At 41.1% G+C, this 15,472-nt stretch overlaps 1 long non-coding RNA gene across 5 annotated transcripts in view; it reads right to left on the reverse strand.

Annotated features, from left to right (window-relative positions):
• Nucleotides 1-233: 233 nt before the first annotated feature.
• Nucleotides 234-15,472, reverse strand: part of LOC117350165 — a 31,881-nt gene continuing 16,642 nt past the window's right edge. The window contains exons 1-6 of one of the 5 annotated variants that reach the window (XR_004537253.1): nt 9,683-11,127; nt 9,395-9,584; nt 8,395-8,439; nt 6,076-6,149; nt 1,324-1,442; nt 234-923 (exon numbers count right to left, since the gene is read on the reverse strand). This is a non-coding gene — a long non-coding RNA (uncharacterized LOC117350165). Of the gene's footprint in view, nt 924-1,323; nt 1,443-6,075; nt 6,150-8,394; nt 8,440-9,379; nt 9,585-9,682; nt 11,128-15,472 lie in introns of those variants that run through there. The other 4 variants (XR_004537254.1, XR_004537252.1, XR_004537251.1 and 1 more) reach the window with 4 other exon arrangements.

The raw sequence follows: 15,472 nt of genomic DNA on the forward strand, positions 1-15,472 counted from the left end.
TATCCACTTAAGCCTTGCTCAACAGTCCCTCTGCAGCTGTTATTTCCCAAGGCCCTCATATCAAGATAAAGTAGAGCCTGTTGGGATCTAAGAGCTGGCTAGTGCCTGACTTCCAAAGCTCGTATGGGAAGACAGTCTCTTTACGTGGACACAGACCAACACAATTTATAAACACAGTAAATGCTGAAATTTCTCACCTTCCAGAGGAATAAGGTTGACACCCAAGTGCAAAGTTCATGAAAAAAACTTTTATTATATAAGATCTGTTTGCTACAACATTTCCAGAACATGTTCAGTTCCCTCCATTTATTTAATTTGATTTCTATCTTGTCCTCCAGGGAGCTCAGAACGGGTTATAAGCCAACATTCACAGTAGGTTAAATTGGACAGTACGTTTGGCAATACAATACCATACAATACAGTAGATTAGACCAGAGGGTCACCAACTAGTGGTCGTTGGGAGAGTATTTAAAAAAATTTATCAACTGCCTATATCGAGGTGGCATTGCAATAACATGCACAGAATATAACAAAGAAGAATTTTACAAACGTCTTGGTTTACAGATGAATAATCACATCTTGAAAAGATCTTCACAGTTCATCTTAAAAACAGCATTAAATTTCAGAATATCCGATAACGCTCTTAAAGCTCCAGTTAATTTGTTCCACAGCGTTACCCCCACGATACAAATGTTCTTGTGTTTTCAATGTATTTAAGAAATCTGTCAAGGTGTTATATGGTCAAATTTTCTAACTCCACAAATTAGCCTTGCAGCCGCATTTTGGACCATTTGTAAAGCTTTGCACTGAACTGTTGGCTTGTTTGCAGCTGGACCTCTTAGTTGGAGAAAGGTCTTCACAGCTCTTCAAAGAGCTTCTCTGGCCACTGTTTCCAGGATATCCAACGATTCACCTCCTAAAGGCTGCAGAGAGATCAGAAAGGCACACGATTAAAAACTGCAAGTTTATAGCAATGGGGGGGGGGGGGGATAAGAGGATCTCGTCCAAATAAGGGAGAGGTATGGACTCAGGAAAGAATTGAAACACAAGAGTTTGGTCTTGAACTTTTAAGCATAAATAAAATTACTTTTCTGATTCTTTATTCAGCACAACAGAAGATATGACTTCTCAGGCATGAGTGTTGGAACTGGACAGGCTGAGCCAAACAGGGCAGAGATTGGAACCCAGGAATTTGCAGAGGGAGGAAGTCCAAGACATCCTGCCAGTGAAACAGGCAAGAGACAAAAAGCCCAACCAAGTTCCCTTAAACAGGAGGAGGAGAAGACAGGAGGGCAGCTGAAGGCCACATTAATGGTGCCTTACCTATTGAGGGTTCCTCTCAGAATCTCAGTCTGAGGAGACTCCGTATCCGAGGAATCTTTCTGCGGTTTCTCAACAGTCAGAGGCAGCAGGGGGTCCCAGGAGAAAGGTCCTTCTTGGGTCTAGGGAAGAGAGAGAAAGTTACTGCTTAGGTCAGGGATTCCCAAACCTGTCTTGGGTTTTCAGGGTATCCAAAATGACTAGGCATGAGATCGGCATGAAATTGGTTTTCAATAGTTGCATACATCTTCTTTGTCTGTCCACAATTAGATTTAAGGGGCAAGGGAGGAGGAGAGACAAGTAAATGTGCAGAAAATTTAAAGCGGTGATGTCTGAACCTGTGCTGGGGGAATCCCAGTGTGTCAGCTTTGAATGCAAAGTTTACCGTTTCTTAGTAAACAGGGTAGGTGGTCTGTAAGATCCAAAATAGAAGTCAGCAAAAAACAGCACAGCCAAAAAGGTGTGGAAACCAAGTTCAAATTTTTTTGTGCAGATGTAAGATAAAAAACCCCAGATAACACATAACCCGACAGGCCATGTTTCGACCACATTAAGGGCTGCATCAGGGATTAATAAAACTAGGTGGTGTATACAAACTGAATTACCAACAGGTGAAATGCCACAACGTAAAAGGTAACGCCCCTCAAAAGTATGTCTCTGTGGAGACAGCAGCATTAGATAACTGAATTTTATCTAAATGTCTGCACAATAAAATTGATCGCATAAAACCCGACACAGGCCATGTTTCGCCTACATTAAGAGCTGCATTTGAGTGTTATCTAATGCTGCGTCTCCAGACACTTGAGGGGGCGTTACCTTTTACTTTGTGGCGTTCACCTGTTGGTGATTCAGTTTTTATACACCACCTAGTTTTATTAACCCCTGATGCAGCCCATAATGTGGGCAAAACATGGCCTGTGAAGGGTTTTATGTTTATCCCTGCCTGGGTGAGTTACACACTTGCATACAAAATTACATCTAACAAACAAGTTGCATCAACGATTAAACAATAATTAAACAGATCAAACCATAGAATACATCAGTGACCAGCACCCTACAATCCAATCTCCACTCCTGTTTGTTAAACAATCTCAGACCTTATATTTCATCTGACAAAACAAGTGCCTTTTGAGTAATTTCTTAGTTTGGCATATTCTGCTGTTGGCGAACGTACTCAAGGGAGGTTGTTCCATTCCCTGGGACCAATACAATGAAAGATACTATCGCTAGATGTTAACCTCAGATCCCGCACAGATGGAATTTGCAGATTACAATGGTCAGCAGACAATGGGGTCAATTTTATTGTGCAAACTCAAATTGGTTTCCACACATTTTTGGCTGTACAGCTTTTCATTGACTACCATTTTAGTATAAATAGTTTGCAGTGGCTCAGCCTCTACATTCACCCTCTCATACAATAACAGGAGAGTCAGCTGCTACCCTGTTAGAAAAATGGAACACATTGTGTGCACCCAAAAATCAGACCTGCTCCCCCACACATGCAAGCACTCAAAGGCAGCAGTGGCCATGCTTTGGATAGAAGGGTGTAGCTAGACTATGTACCCGTTTGGGAATAGATAAACTCTAGGCTGCTGATCAGGAAACCCCCAATTATGAAGGCAGAAACAGCGATTACTACCATGGCTCCCATATCAACTCCCTGCTGGCTGGCTGGCTGCAGAGGAGAAAAGAGGGGACCCCGGTCCTCATTTCAGCCCTTAAAAATCAACTCGGGTGAGGTCAATGTGCAGAGAAAAAATAAGACCACAAACCCCAGTGTGTAATCAAAAACTACAGCACCCAGCATGCAATGGGGCAACAAGCAGAAATCTTAAGTCAATTGCACCACAAGACAACCCAGCTGATGCCCAGCTTCTCTCTCAAGAGCCAGCGATAGGTTGGATTTCCAAGATGCATGGCCACAGTTATCCTTACATACGAGTATGTGGTTTGGGAGTCAGGTTAATTTGCCTACTTCTAGGCATCTGAAAACACCTGACCCATTACTGGTACGCGGGAGACCAGCCAAAACCAAAAGAATGACCCCAAAATATCCAGTGAAGAAAATCCAAGAGAAACAAAAAAGCCCTATGGAGTGACCATGTTCCTTAAACAGACTATTAAAATCCACATAAAAAGGACCTAGTCCACTAAGAGTGCAGGACTCAAAATGGTTTGCGTTTCGACAAAGTCTTCTTCAGGTGGTCCTATAAATGAGGGGTACATTAAAATTAATAATGTAATGTTTAAAACACTTAAAATTAAGTGATTTCATGCATGCAAGAATTGTGGGATATAACAGTGATGTGGAGATGAAGCTAGTAATGATAAATTGGTGAGAGACTGATAAACAGTAAGAAAGAATAAGAAACAAGCAGGTATAAAAAGGTTTCATCTGAATAAAATACAAAATGTGATAAATTAGTGAAAGACCATAATAGATATCAGCCAAAAAATAGTGGTATTAAACCTTAAATATATAGAAAAAAAAAAACACTTTAAAAGTAGGATATGGAGGGTGGTTAGTGTAATATATACAGGAAACTAATAAGTGAGCCTACCAAAATGAAAAAAGAGAATGGAAGCTAGAACCACATGTTACATCAAGCAAATTAGCAGTGCCATATAAAAATGCAGGGAAAAAACGGCATATTGCCGATACAGATGAAAAATCTTAACTTCTGGTGCCCTCGGGGCTACAAGAAGCAGATGAAAGTAAAAACCCCAAAACACGGTCAATCCAACCATATGCCAATAAAATACCGCATACTGGTGATAAATTAGAATAGAAATAACTTAAGCAATGCCTCTGCCGGGTCAGACCTGAGGTCCATCGTGCCCAGCAGTCCGCTCACGCGGCGGCCCAACAGGCCCAGGACCTGCATAATAATCCTCTATCTATACCCCTCTATCCACTTTTCCAACAGGAAACTTCCGGTAATTTAACCGTGACTAAAAAGGAATTAAAGATATAAAAGTAAACTATCACAACCAACAGATGTAAGAGAAGCTCACATCTGAATTTTGTTTCTCCACTGGTTAAAGGATGTAAATTCTGAAGTCATCAACAACAACTTTTCTCACATCAAGCAGCATTATGGGGTAAAGATCTGGAACAACTTTCTTAGGCATACTACTTATGGGGAATTTAGGAAACACCTAAAAACATATCTGTTCTTGAAGTATTTAGTAACTGACCTATACAATCTTAGTCCACGACAACTGACCTCAAGAACTGTTATCACTAACCCTTAACTTTAAAAAGATGCTACAGATTGAGTAGAGTTAATCATTGTAAATCGCATAGAACTTCAGTCCTGCAGTATATAAACTGTTATCATCATCATCATATCTTGTCATGCTTGGAAAACATCTGCACATGTCTAAGAGGGAAGAAGAGGCGAAAACCCGGAACAAGCCAAAATAAACGGTAACAATAAAGGACCGCACAGGAAAGCCACGATAAGGAAGGGCTGTGCAGATAAAAACGAAAGCGAAAACCCAAGTGAGGGGCAGGTGCGGGAGACGAAGTAACTTACCTAATAAGCGGAGAGTCTCATGCGAAACGCTGCTAACAAACCAAATAGGGATGCGCATAGAAGGAAGAGCATTTAAATATGTATGGCAAAGGATTAGACAGAACCTAATTGGTGGAGAATTCCACGCGACTAAAAAAAGGGGAGGAGCAGGAAACGGGCAAGCATGCAAAAGAAGAACTAAGGTGAACGGAGAATCTAAAGTTAGGGGAAAAAAGCGTTAAGCACATATGAAAGCGTATAGAGGATATGGAGAGTGGAGTGATACAGCTGTGTGGTACACAGAAAATTTTGGCGATTACTAAACCCAACTGCAAAGGAACACAGAACAACATTAAAAAAAATCATCAAGTTGAAACATAATAAACAAAGACATGCTATCAAATGAGACATGAATAACAGTAAAAGAAAGAGATACATAATTATAATAAAGATGCCTATAGAAAAAATTAAATCTAAAAATTCTAATAAGCCACACAGATAATAAACGAGTAGAAAACCTATATGTATAAGTACATCAGTGCAATGTAATGCATATGAAAAAGTATAATTTATGATACCAAGTTAAAATATAAAGAAAGTCTATTTAGTTAAGCAAGAAACATAAAACGATTACGGTATATATGAAAATAAGTGATGCAACTAAATATCTTTAAAAATAGATTTGTCATATTTAAAAATCAATAGTTAAACATAATTAATTTTGAAGGGTAACAATTTATAGGGCCATTACTAATTCAATTGCCATGAATGAAATAAAGCACATTTGTAACAAAATGCATGACAAATATAAAAGCACGATGAAATCTACAATATCTTCAGAATGTGTAATTAAGAGACTATAATGAACATAAAAATCTAATGCATCATAATATATATATAGATAAAATATAAGGCATATAAAAACATATAAAATATGTGTATAAAACCACATAATGAAATTCAAATAAACATGGAACATCAATAAATATCATTGAAGAGGTGTATATAATATATTTCAAACCACATAAATAATTAAGACCATAATAAGCGTTAAAATCTTAACTCAAAAAGATATGACTAGATGCATCATGATGAGCATGTGTTAGGATATCCAATTGATAATATATGCACATAATCTGCTTATCAGTTAAAGGTCAATTTGATGTAAACCAAAAATTCAAAGTAAATATTAGATTTCTCAAAGAAAAAGAGATGTAATCTACATTGTGATTAATACCTGCAGGGTTTGTAGTGTTCCGATTGTAGAAGTAACTGGTTAATGTCACCTCCCTTCTGCCTTGGTGTAAATGTCTTAAATAGAAAGAAAGAAAGATCAACAATGTGATCCATTTCGATCCAATGATTAACCAATGGGGCAGATACTACTCATCTCAGAACACAACTACGATGTTCTTTTGGTTTTTCCCATGTATAGAAGATTGCACGGGCACATAATAATGTAAAGAACATTGTCTGTATTACAGTTAAGTCTGTATTCTTTTTTTTGTTCTGGGAGGTTTAAAAAATTGAATATTCGAAGTATGTTTACAGACAAGAGACAACAAGAGATGCATCATGGACAACTATATGCATCCTGCTCAATCATAGGTAATGCTGAGGGAACCAATCGATCTTGACCTGCGAGAAAGAGATGAGAAATGACCACCACAAACCCCGACGGTCTTAATCACGACGTAGATTACGTCTCTTTTCTTTGAGAACTCTATATATTTACTTTGAATTTTTTGTTTATATCAAATTGACCTTTAACCGATAAAAGCAGATTATGTTAATATATTCTAAATTGGATATCTTACTTAACACACACTTATCATGATGCATCTAGTAGTATCTTTTTGTGTTTAGATTTTTAACGATTATGGTCTTAATTATTTAAGAATTTTGAAATATATTGTATACTTCAATGATATTTATTGATGTTCCATATTTATTTGAATTTCATTGTGGTTTTATACACATTATGTATTTTATATGTTCTAATGTGCCTTATTTTATCTATATATAAATTATGATGCATTTGATTTTTATGTTTGTTATGGTCTCTTAATTACATATTCAGAAGATAGTGGATTTCATCATGTGCTTTTATATTTCTCATGCATTTTATATGTTCCAAATGCTCCTTATTTCATCCATGGCCATTGAGAATTAGTAATGGCCGCCCATAAATTGTTGCCCTTCAAAATTCATTATGTTTAACTATTGATTTTAAATATGACAAAACCTATTTTTAAAGATGTTTAGTTGCTTCACTTATTTTCATATAATCATTTTATGTTTCTTTCTTGACAAATAGACTCTTTATATTTTAACTTTGCATCGTAAATTATACTTTTTTATATGAATTACATTGCACTGATGTACTTACATATAGGTTTTCTGCTTGTTTATTATTTGTGTGGCTTTATTAGAAATTTTAGATATTAATTTTTTCTATAGGCATCTTTATTGTAATTATAGTATCTCTATATCTTTTACTAGTTATTCATGTCTCATTTGATAGGAATGTCTTGTTTATTATGTTTAAACTTGATGATTTTTTTAACGTTATTCTGTGTTCCTTTGCAGTTGGGTTTAGTAATCGCCAAAACTTTTGTGTACCACACAGCTGTATCACTCCATTCTCCATATCCTCTATACTGCTTTCATATGTGCTTAACGCTTTTTTCCCCTAACTTTAGATTCTCCATTCACCTTAGTTTTTCTTTTGCATGCTTGCCCGTTTCCTGCTCCTCCCCTTTTTTAGTCACGTGGAATTCTCCACCAATTAGGTTCTGTCTAATCCTTTGCCATACACATTTAAATGCTCTTCCTTCTACGCGCATCCCTATTTGGTTTGTTAGCAGCGTTTCGCTTGAGACTCTCTGCATATTAGGTAAGTTACTTTGTGTCTCCCACACCTGTCCCTCACTTGGGTTTTCGCTTTAGTTTTTATCTGCACAGCCCTTCTTTATTGCGGCTTTCCTGTCCGGTCTTTTTAATTGTTACCGTTATTGTTATATAGTTTGTCTTTTGTTCCGGGTTTCCGCCTTCTTCCCCCCTTTTTTTTTAGACCTGGGCAGATGTTTTCCAAGCATCACAAGATGATAGTTTACTTTGAACCGTGACTAAAAAAGAATTGCACATATAAAATCAGTTACCGGAAGTTCTTTCTATTCTAATTTATCAGCAGTACGTGGTTATTTTATTGGTATTTTATTGGCATATGGTCTGGATTGACTGGGTTTTTTTGTTTTTACTTTTCTTTCATCTGCTTCTTTTTATTGTTTCCCTTTCCCTGCATTTTTATATTGCACTGAATATGCTTGATGTAACATTTGATAACAATGCTAAGCTACAGATATCTTTGAAATTTTAATTAATTTATGGAAATTGTGCTTTTAATACATACATTTTTTTGAATTCGTTTTTCCACGTATTCCCCCCATAGGACCCTCGGGGTATGTATGTTTGTCCTGCATAGTGGTTCTAGTTTCCATTCTCTTTTTTCATTCACTTATTAGTTTCCTGTATATATTACACTAAGGTTACTCACCACCCTCCATATTCTACGAGACTGGAGTAACTGGGGCTCTTTTCCCTGGAGAAGAGGAGAATTAGAGGGGATATGATAAGACTTACAAGATCGTGGAGAGGAACAGATTCTTCAAACTTTCGAAAACTACAAGAACGAGAGGGCATTCAGAAAAGTTGAAAGAAGAAAGATTCAGAACCAATGCTAGGAAGTTCTTCTTCATCCAACGGGTGGTGGACAACTGGAATGTGCTTCCAGAGGGCGTGATAGGACAGAGTACGGTGTTAAGGTTCAAGAAGGAATCGGACAATTTTCTGAAGGGATAAGGGGTACAAATAGTACCACTACTACACAGGTTCTGGACCTGTTGAGCCACTGCGAGAGCGGACTGCTGGGCATGATGAACCTCTGGTCTGACCCAGCAAACACTTCTTATGTTCTTTGGAACTTTGATTTATGGTAGTGGGGGGTCAGAGCCTATATAGGTATGTGCAACTCACAAATGGAAGATTAGATTAGAGAACAGATGTGGATCAAAAGCAGAATTTTCAAAACGCCATAAAAGTTGAACTTAATCAGCAAAAAGTTCACTGGACCAGAGAGATTATGGACTTTTCCTCCAGTAAATTGTCCAAACCCTTAACACTACTCTTATTATTGAGAAAGACATGGGGGAAGCCACTGCTTGCCCTGGATTGGTAGCATGGAATCTTGACACTCTTTGGGGTTCCAGAATCTCACTCTGAGACTCTGGAATGTTGCTACTCTTTGGGTTTTGGCCAGGTACCAGTAACCTGGATTGGCCATCGTGAGACCGGGCTAATGGGCTTGATGAACATTGGTCTGACCCAGTAAGGCTAGTGTTATGTTTAGGGTCAACAGGTCCTCTGAACCATACTAATCCTATGGACACAGCACTGCCCTTCTCCTGGAGGTACACTTGGCTGGCCAGGTGTTTTAGGATTATACAATGAATATGCATACTGTATACAATGAATATGCATACTGTATATTAGCGAACCATTGCATGTAGATCTCATGAATATTCATGGTCCTCCAGGGACCCTAAATCAGGCACCAGTCCCCATCGGTATTTATTCCAGAGGGTTCCAGGATGGCAGCTGCAAATTATCAGATGTCCCAAGCGCATTCAGATGAAAGATACCAGGATTATCTCTAGCAGCTGTTGTCGTACTCCTTAGTAACTGCAGCTGAGCCAAAGAGATGACAGACAACACAGTTATTCTCGCCACGCTCTTGTGGAACAAAACCTCAAGCAATGGCTCAGAAAAAGCAGATGTGGACTCACCAGCATAAGTTCGATCTCAATCTAGCTTTGCAATCTCCTGCAGAACCTTGTCTTTCTACCTGTGGGAAGGAACATATCTAAAACTGGTGACCAGAAATCTAGGGTTAGTCTTTGATTTTGGACGTTTTTCTCAAAGCTCCATTTCAGCCACTGAATCAACATGATATGAAGCTCAAGCAGACAATAGAACCTAAGCTAAATTACTAATACAACAGGGGATTAAAAACTCTGGACAAAGGGAGATACATACAAGTCGATATTATAAATCATGTAATGGGCCAACAGTTGCTCCCGGCCACTCAGATCACTCATCTGGGGCTAACCAGTGCAATTAAGCATGCAGCTCTCGTTCTCATCATCACTGCCCACTTTCCAAAGTGATGCAAACACTCAGGGTCGTACTGCTAGCCATTTAGATCCCTTCTCTGGGGTTACAGCTCTTGTTCTTGTCGTCACGGTCACTGCCCTCTTGCCAAAGGGATTTAAACAGGCAGGAGCGACTCCTGGCCATTTAGATCCCTCTTCTGGGGTTATCCAGCACATTAGAATGCATGAAGCTCTTGTTCTTGTCATCACTGTCAACCGACCTCTTCCCAAAGTGATGTAAACAGTCAGGGGCGACTCCTGGCCATTTAGATCCCTTTCCTGGGGCTATCCAGCACATTTTAAAGCATGAAGCTCTTGTTCTTGTCGTCACAATTATTGCCCTCCTAAAAAAATGATGTAAACAATCAGGGGCGACTCCTGGCCAATAAGATCCCTCTTCTGGGGCTATCCAGCACATTTTAAAGCATGAAGCTCTTGTTCTAGTCATCACCGTCAACTGACCTCTTGCCAAGGGATTTAAACAGTTAGGGGCGACTCCTGGCCGTTTAGATCCCTTTTCTGGGGCTACCCAGCACATTTTAAAGAATGAAGCTCTTGTTCTTGTCGTCACTGTCAACACCCTCCTGCCAAAGTGATGTAAACAGTCAGGGGAGACTCCTGGCCATTTAGATCTTCTATTGCTATCCAGCGCACTTAAAAGCGTGCAGCTCTTGTTCTTGTCAACGCCCTCTTGCCAAAGTGATGTAAACAGTCAGGGACGACTCCTGGCCATTTAGATCACTTTTCTGTGGCTATCCAGCACATTTTAAAGCATGAAGCTCTTGTTCTTGTCGTCACCGTCAAACCGACCTCTTCCCAAAGTGATGTAATCAGTCAGGGACGACTCCTGGTTATTTAGATCCCTTTTCTGTGGCTATCCAGCACATTTTAAAGCATGAAGCTCTTGTTCTTGTCGTCACCGTCAACCGACCTCTTCCCAAAGTGATGCAAACAGTCAGAGGTGTCTCCTGGCCATTTAGATCCCTCTTCTGGGGCTATCCAGCACATTTTAAAGAATGAAGCTCTTGTTCTTATCGTCACTGTCAACGCCCTCTTGCCAAAGTGATGTAAACAGTCAGGGGCGACCCCTTGACCATTTAGATCTTCTATTGCTATCCAGCGCACTTAAAAGCCTGCAGCTCTTGTTCTTGTCAACGCCCTCTTGCCAAAGTGATGGAAACAGTCAGGGGCGACTCCTGGCCATTTAGATCCCTATTCTGGGGCTATCCAGCACATTTTAAAACATGAAGCTCTTGTTTTTGTCGTCACTGTCACCCTCCTGCCAAAGTGATGAAAACAGTCAGGGGCGACTCCTGGCCATTTAGATCTTCTATTGCTATCCAGCGCACTTAAAAGCGTGCAGCTCTTGTTCTTGTCAACTGACCTCTTGCCAAAGTGATGTAAACAGTCAGGGGCGACTCCTGGCCGTTTAGATCCCTTTTCTAGGGCTATCCAGTACATTTTAAAGAATGAAGCTCTTGTTCTTGTCGTCACTGTCAACGCCCTCTTGCCAAAGTGACGTAAACATTTAGGGGTGACTCCTGGCCATTTAGATCTTCTATTGCTATCCAGCGCACTTAAAAGCCTGCAGCTCTTGTTCTTGACAACGCCCTCTTCCCAAAGTGACGTAAACAGTCAGGGGCGACTCCTGGCCATTTAGATTCCTCTTCTGGGGCTATCCAGCGCATTTTAAAGCATTAAGCTCTTGTTCATGTCGTCACTGTCAACACCTTCCCGCCAAAGTGACGTAAACATTTAGGGGTGACTCCTGGCCATTTAGATCTTCTATTGCTATCCAGCGCACTTAAAAGCCTGCAGCTCTTGTTCTTGTCATCACTGTCAACACCCTCCTGCCAAAGTGATGTAAACAGTCAGGGGAGACTCCTGGCCATTTATATCTTCTATTGCTATCCAGCGCACTTAAAAGCGTGCATCTCTTGTTCTTTTCAACTGACCTCTTGCCAAAGTGATGTAAACAGTCAGGGGAGACTCCTGGCCATTTATATCTTCTATTGCTATCCAGCGCACTTAAAAGCGTGCATCTCTTGTTCTTGTCAACTGACCTCTTGCCAAAGTGATGTAAACAGTCAGGAGAGACTCCTGGCCATTTATATCTTCTATTGCTATCCAGCGCACTTAAAAGCGTGCAGCTCTTGTTCTTGTCAACTGACCTCTTGCCAAAGTGATGTAAACAGTCAGGGGAGACTCCTGGCCATTTATATCTTCTATTGCTATCCAGCGCACTTAAAAGCGTGCAGCTCTTGTTCTTGTCAACTGACCTCTTGCCAAAGTGATGTAAACAGTCAGGGGAGACTCCTGGCCATTTATATCTTCTATTGCTATCCAGCGCACTTAAAAGCGTGCAGCTCTTGTTCTTGTCAACTGACCTCTTGCCAAAGTGATGTAAACAGTCAGGGGAGACTCCTGGCCATTTATATCTTCTATTGCTATCCAGCGCACTTAAAAGCCTGCAGCTCTTGTTCTTGTCAACGCCCTCTTGCCAAAGTGATATAAACAGTCAGGGGCGACTCCTGGCCATTTAGATCCCTTTCCTGGGGCTATCCAGTACATTTTAAAGAATGAAGCTCTTGTTCTTGTCGTCACTGTCACCCTCCTGCCAAAGTGATGAAAACAGTTAGGGGCGACTCCTGGCCATTTAGATCTTCTATTGCTATCCAGCGCACTTAAAAGCGTGCAGCTCTTGTTCTTGTCAACTGACCTCTTGCCAAAGTGATGTAAACAGTCAGGGGCGACTCCTGGCCATTTAGATTCCTCTTCTGCGGCTATCCAGCGCATTTTAAAGCATTAAGCTCTTGTTCATGTCGTCACTGTCAACACCTTCCCGCCAAAGTGACGTAAACATTTAGGGGTGACTCCTGGCCATTTAGATCTTCTATTGCTATCCAGCGCACTTAAAAGCCTGCAGCTCTTGTTCTTGTCAACGCCCTCTTGCCAAAGTGATGTAAACAGTCAGGGGCGACTCCTGGCCATTTAGATCCCTATTCTGGGGCTATCCAGCACATTTTAAAACATGAAGCTCTTGTTCTTGTCATCACTGTCAACCGACCTCTTCCCAAAGTGACGTAAACAGTCAGGGGCGACTCCTGGCCATTTAGATCTTCTATTGCTATCCAGCGCACTTAAAAGCGTGCAGCTCTTGTTCTTGACAACGCCCTCTTGCCAAAGTGATGTAAACAGTCAGGGGCGACTCCTGGCCATTTAGATCCCTATTCTGGGGCCATCCAGCACATTTTAAAACATGAAGCTCTTGTTCTTGTCATCACTGTCAACCGACCTCTTCCCAAAGTGACGTAAACAGTCAGGGGTGACTCCTGGCCATTTAGATCCCTTTTCTAGGGCTATCCAGTACATTTTAAAGAATGAAGCTCTTGTTCTTGTCGTCACTGTCAACGCTCTCTTGCCAAAATGACGTAAACAGTCAGGGGCGACTCCTGGCCATTTAGATCCCTCTTCTGGGGCTATCCAGCACATTTTAAAACATGAAGCTCTTGTTCTTGTCATCACTGTCAACCGACCTCTTCCCAAAGTGACGTAAACAGTCAGGGGCGACTCCTGGCCATTTAGATCCCTCTTCTGGGGCTATCCAGCACATTTTAAAGCATGAAGCTCTTGTTCTTGTCATCATTGTTAACCGACCTCTTCCCAAAGTGATATATTTTAAAGCATGAAGCTCTTGTGCTTGTCATCACTTGTCATCTTCTATTGCTATCCAGCGCACTTAAAAGCCTGCAGCTCTTGTTCTTGTCAACGCCCTCTTGCCAAAGAGATGTAAACAGTCAGGGGCGACTCCTGGCCATTTAGATCCCTATTCTGGAGCTATCCAGCACATTTTAAAACATGACGCTCTTGTTCTTGTCATCACTGTCACTCTCCTGCCAAAGTGAAGAAAACAGTCAGGGGCGACTCCTGGCCATTTAGATTCCTCTTCTGGGGCTATCCAGCGCATTTTAAAGCATTAAGCTCTTGTTCATGTCGTCACTGTCAACACCTTCCCGCCAAAGTGACGTAAACATTTAGGGGTGACTCCTGGCCATTTAGATCTTCTATTGCTATCCAGCGCACTTAAAAGCCTGCAGCTCTTGTTCTTGTCTTCACTGTCAACACCCTCCTGCCAAAGTGATGTAAACAGTCAGGGGAGACTCCTGGCCATTTATATCTTCTATTGCTATCCAGCGCACTTAAAAGCATGCAGCTCTTGTTCTTGTCAACTGACCTCTTGCCAAAGTGATGTAAACAGTCAGGGGCGACTCCTGGCCATTTAGATCCCTATTCTGGGGCCATCCAGCACATTTTAAAACATGAAGCTCTTGTTCTTGTCATCACTGTCAACCGACCTCTTCCCAAAGTGACGTAAACAGTCAGGGGTGACTCCTGGCCATTTAGATCCCTATTCTGGGGCTATCCAGCACATTTTAAAACATGAAGCTCTTGTTCTTGTCATCACTATCAACACCCTCCTGCCAAAGTGATGTAAACAGTCAGGGGAGACTCCTGGCCATTTATATCTTCTATTGCTATCCAGCGCACTTAAAAGCGTGCATCTCTTGTTCTTGTCAACTGACCTCTTGCCAAAGTGATGTAAACAGTCAGGGGAGACTCCTGGCCATTTATATCTTCTATTGCTATCCAGCGCACTTAAAAGCGTGCATCTCTTGTTCTTGTCAACTGACCTCTTGCCAAAGTGATGTAAACAGTCAGGGGAGACTCCTGGCTATTTATATCTTCTATTGCTATCCAGCGCACTTAAAAGCGTGCAGCTCTTGTTCTTGTCAACTGACCTCTTGCCAAAGTGATGTAAACAGTCAGGGGAGACTCCTGGCCATTTATATCTTCTATTGCTATCCAGCGCACTTAAAAGCGTGCAGCTCTTGTTCTTGTCAACTGACCTCTTGCCAAAGTGATGTAAACAGTCAGGGGAGACTCCTAGCCATTTATATCTTCTATTGCTATCCAGCGCACTTAAAAGCCTGCAGCTCTTGTTCTTGTCAACGCCCTCTTGCCAAAGTGATATAAACAGTCAGGGGCGACTCCTGGCCATTTAGATCCCTTTCCTGGGGCTATCCAGTACATTTTAAAGAATGAAGCTCTTGTTCTTGTCGTCACTGTCACCCTCCTGCCAAAGTGATGAAAACAGTTAGGGGCGACTCCTGGCCATTTAGATCTTCTATTGCTATCCAGCGAACTTAAAAGCGTGCAGCTCTTGTTCTTGTCAACTGACCTCTTGCCAAAGTGATGTAAACAGTCAGGGGCGACTCCTGGCCATTTAGATCCCTATTCTGGGGCCATCCAGCACATTTTAAAACATGAAGCTCTTGTTCTTGTCATCACTGTCAACCGACCTCTTCCCAAAGTGACGTAAACAGTCAGGGGCGACTCCTGGCCATTTAGATCCCTATTCTGGGG

Source organism: Geotrypetes seraphini, chromosome 16 (assembly GCF_902459505.1).
Source record: "Geotrypetes seraphini chromosome 16, aGeoSer1.1, whole genome shotgun sequence".
NCBI classification, from domain to species: Eukaryota; Metazoa; Chordata; class Amphibia; order Gymnophiona; family Dermophiidae; genus Geotrypetes; species Geotrypetes seraphini.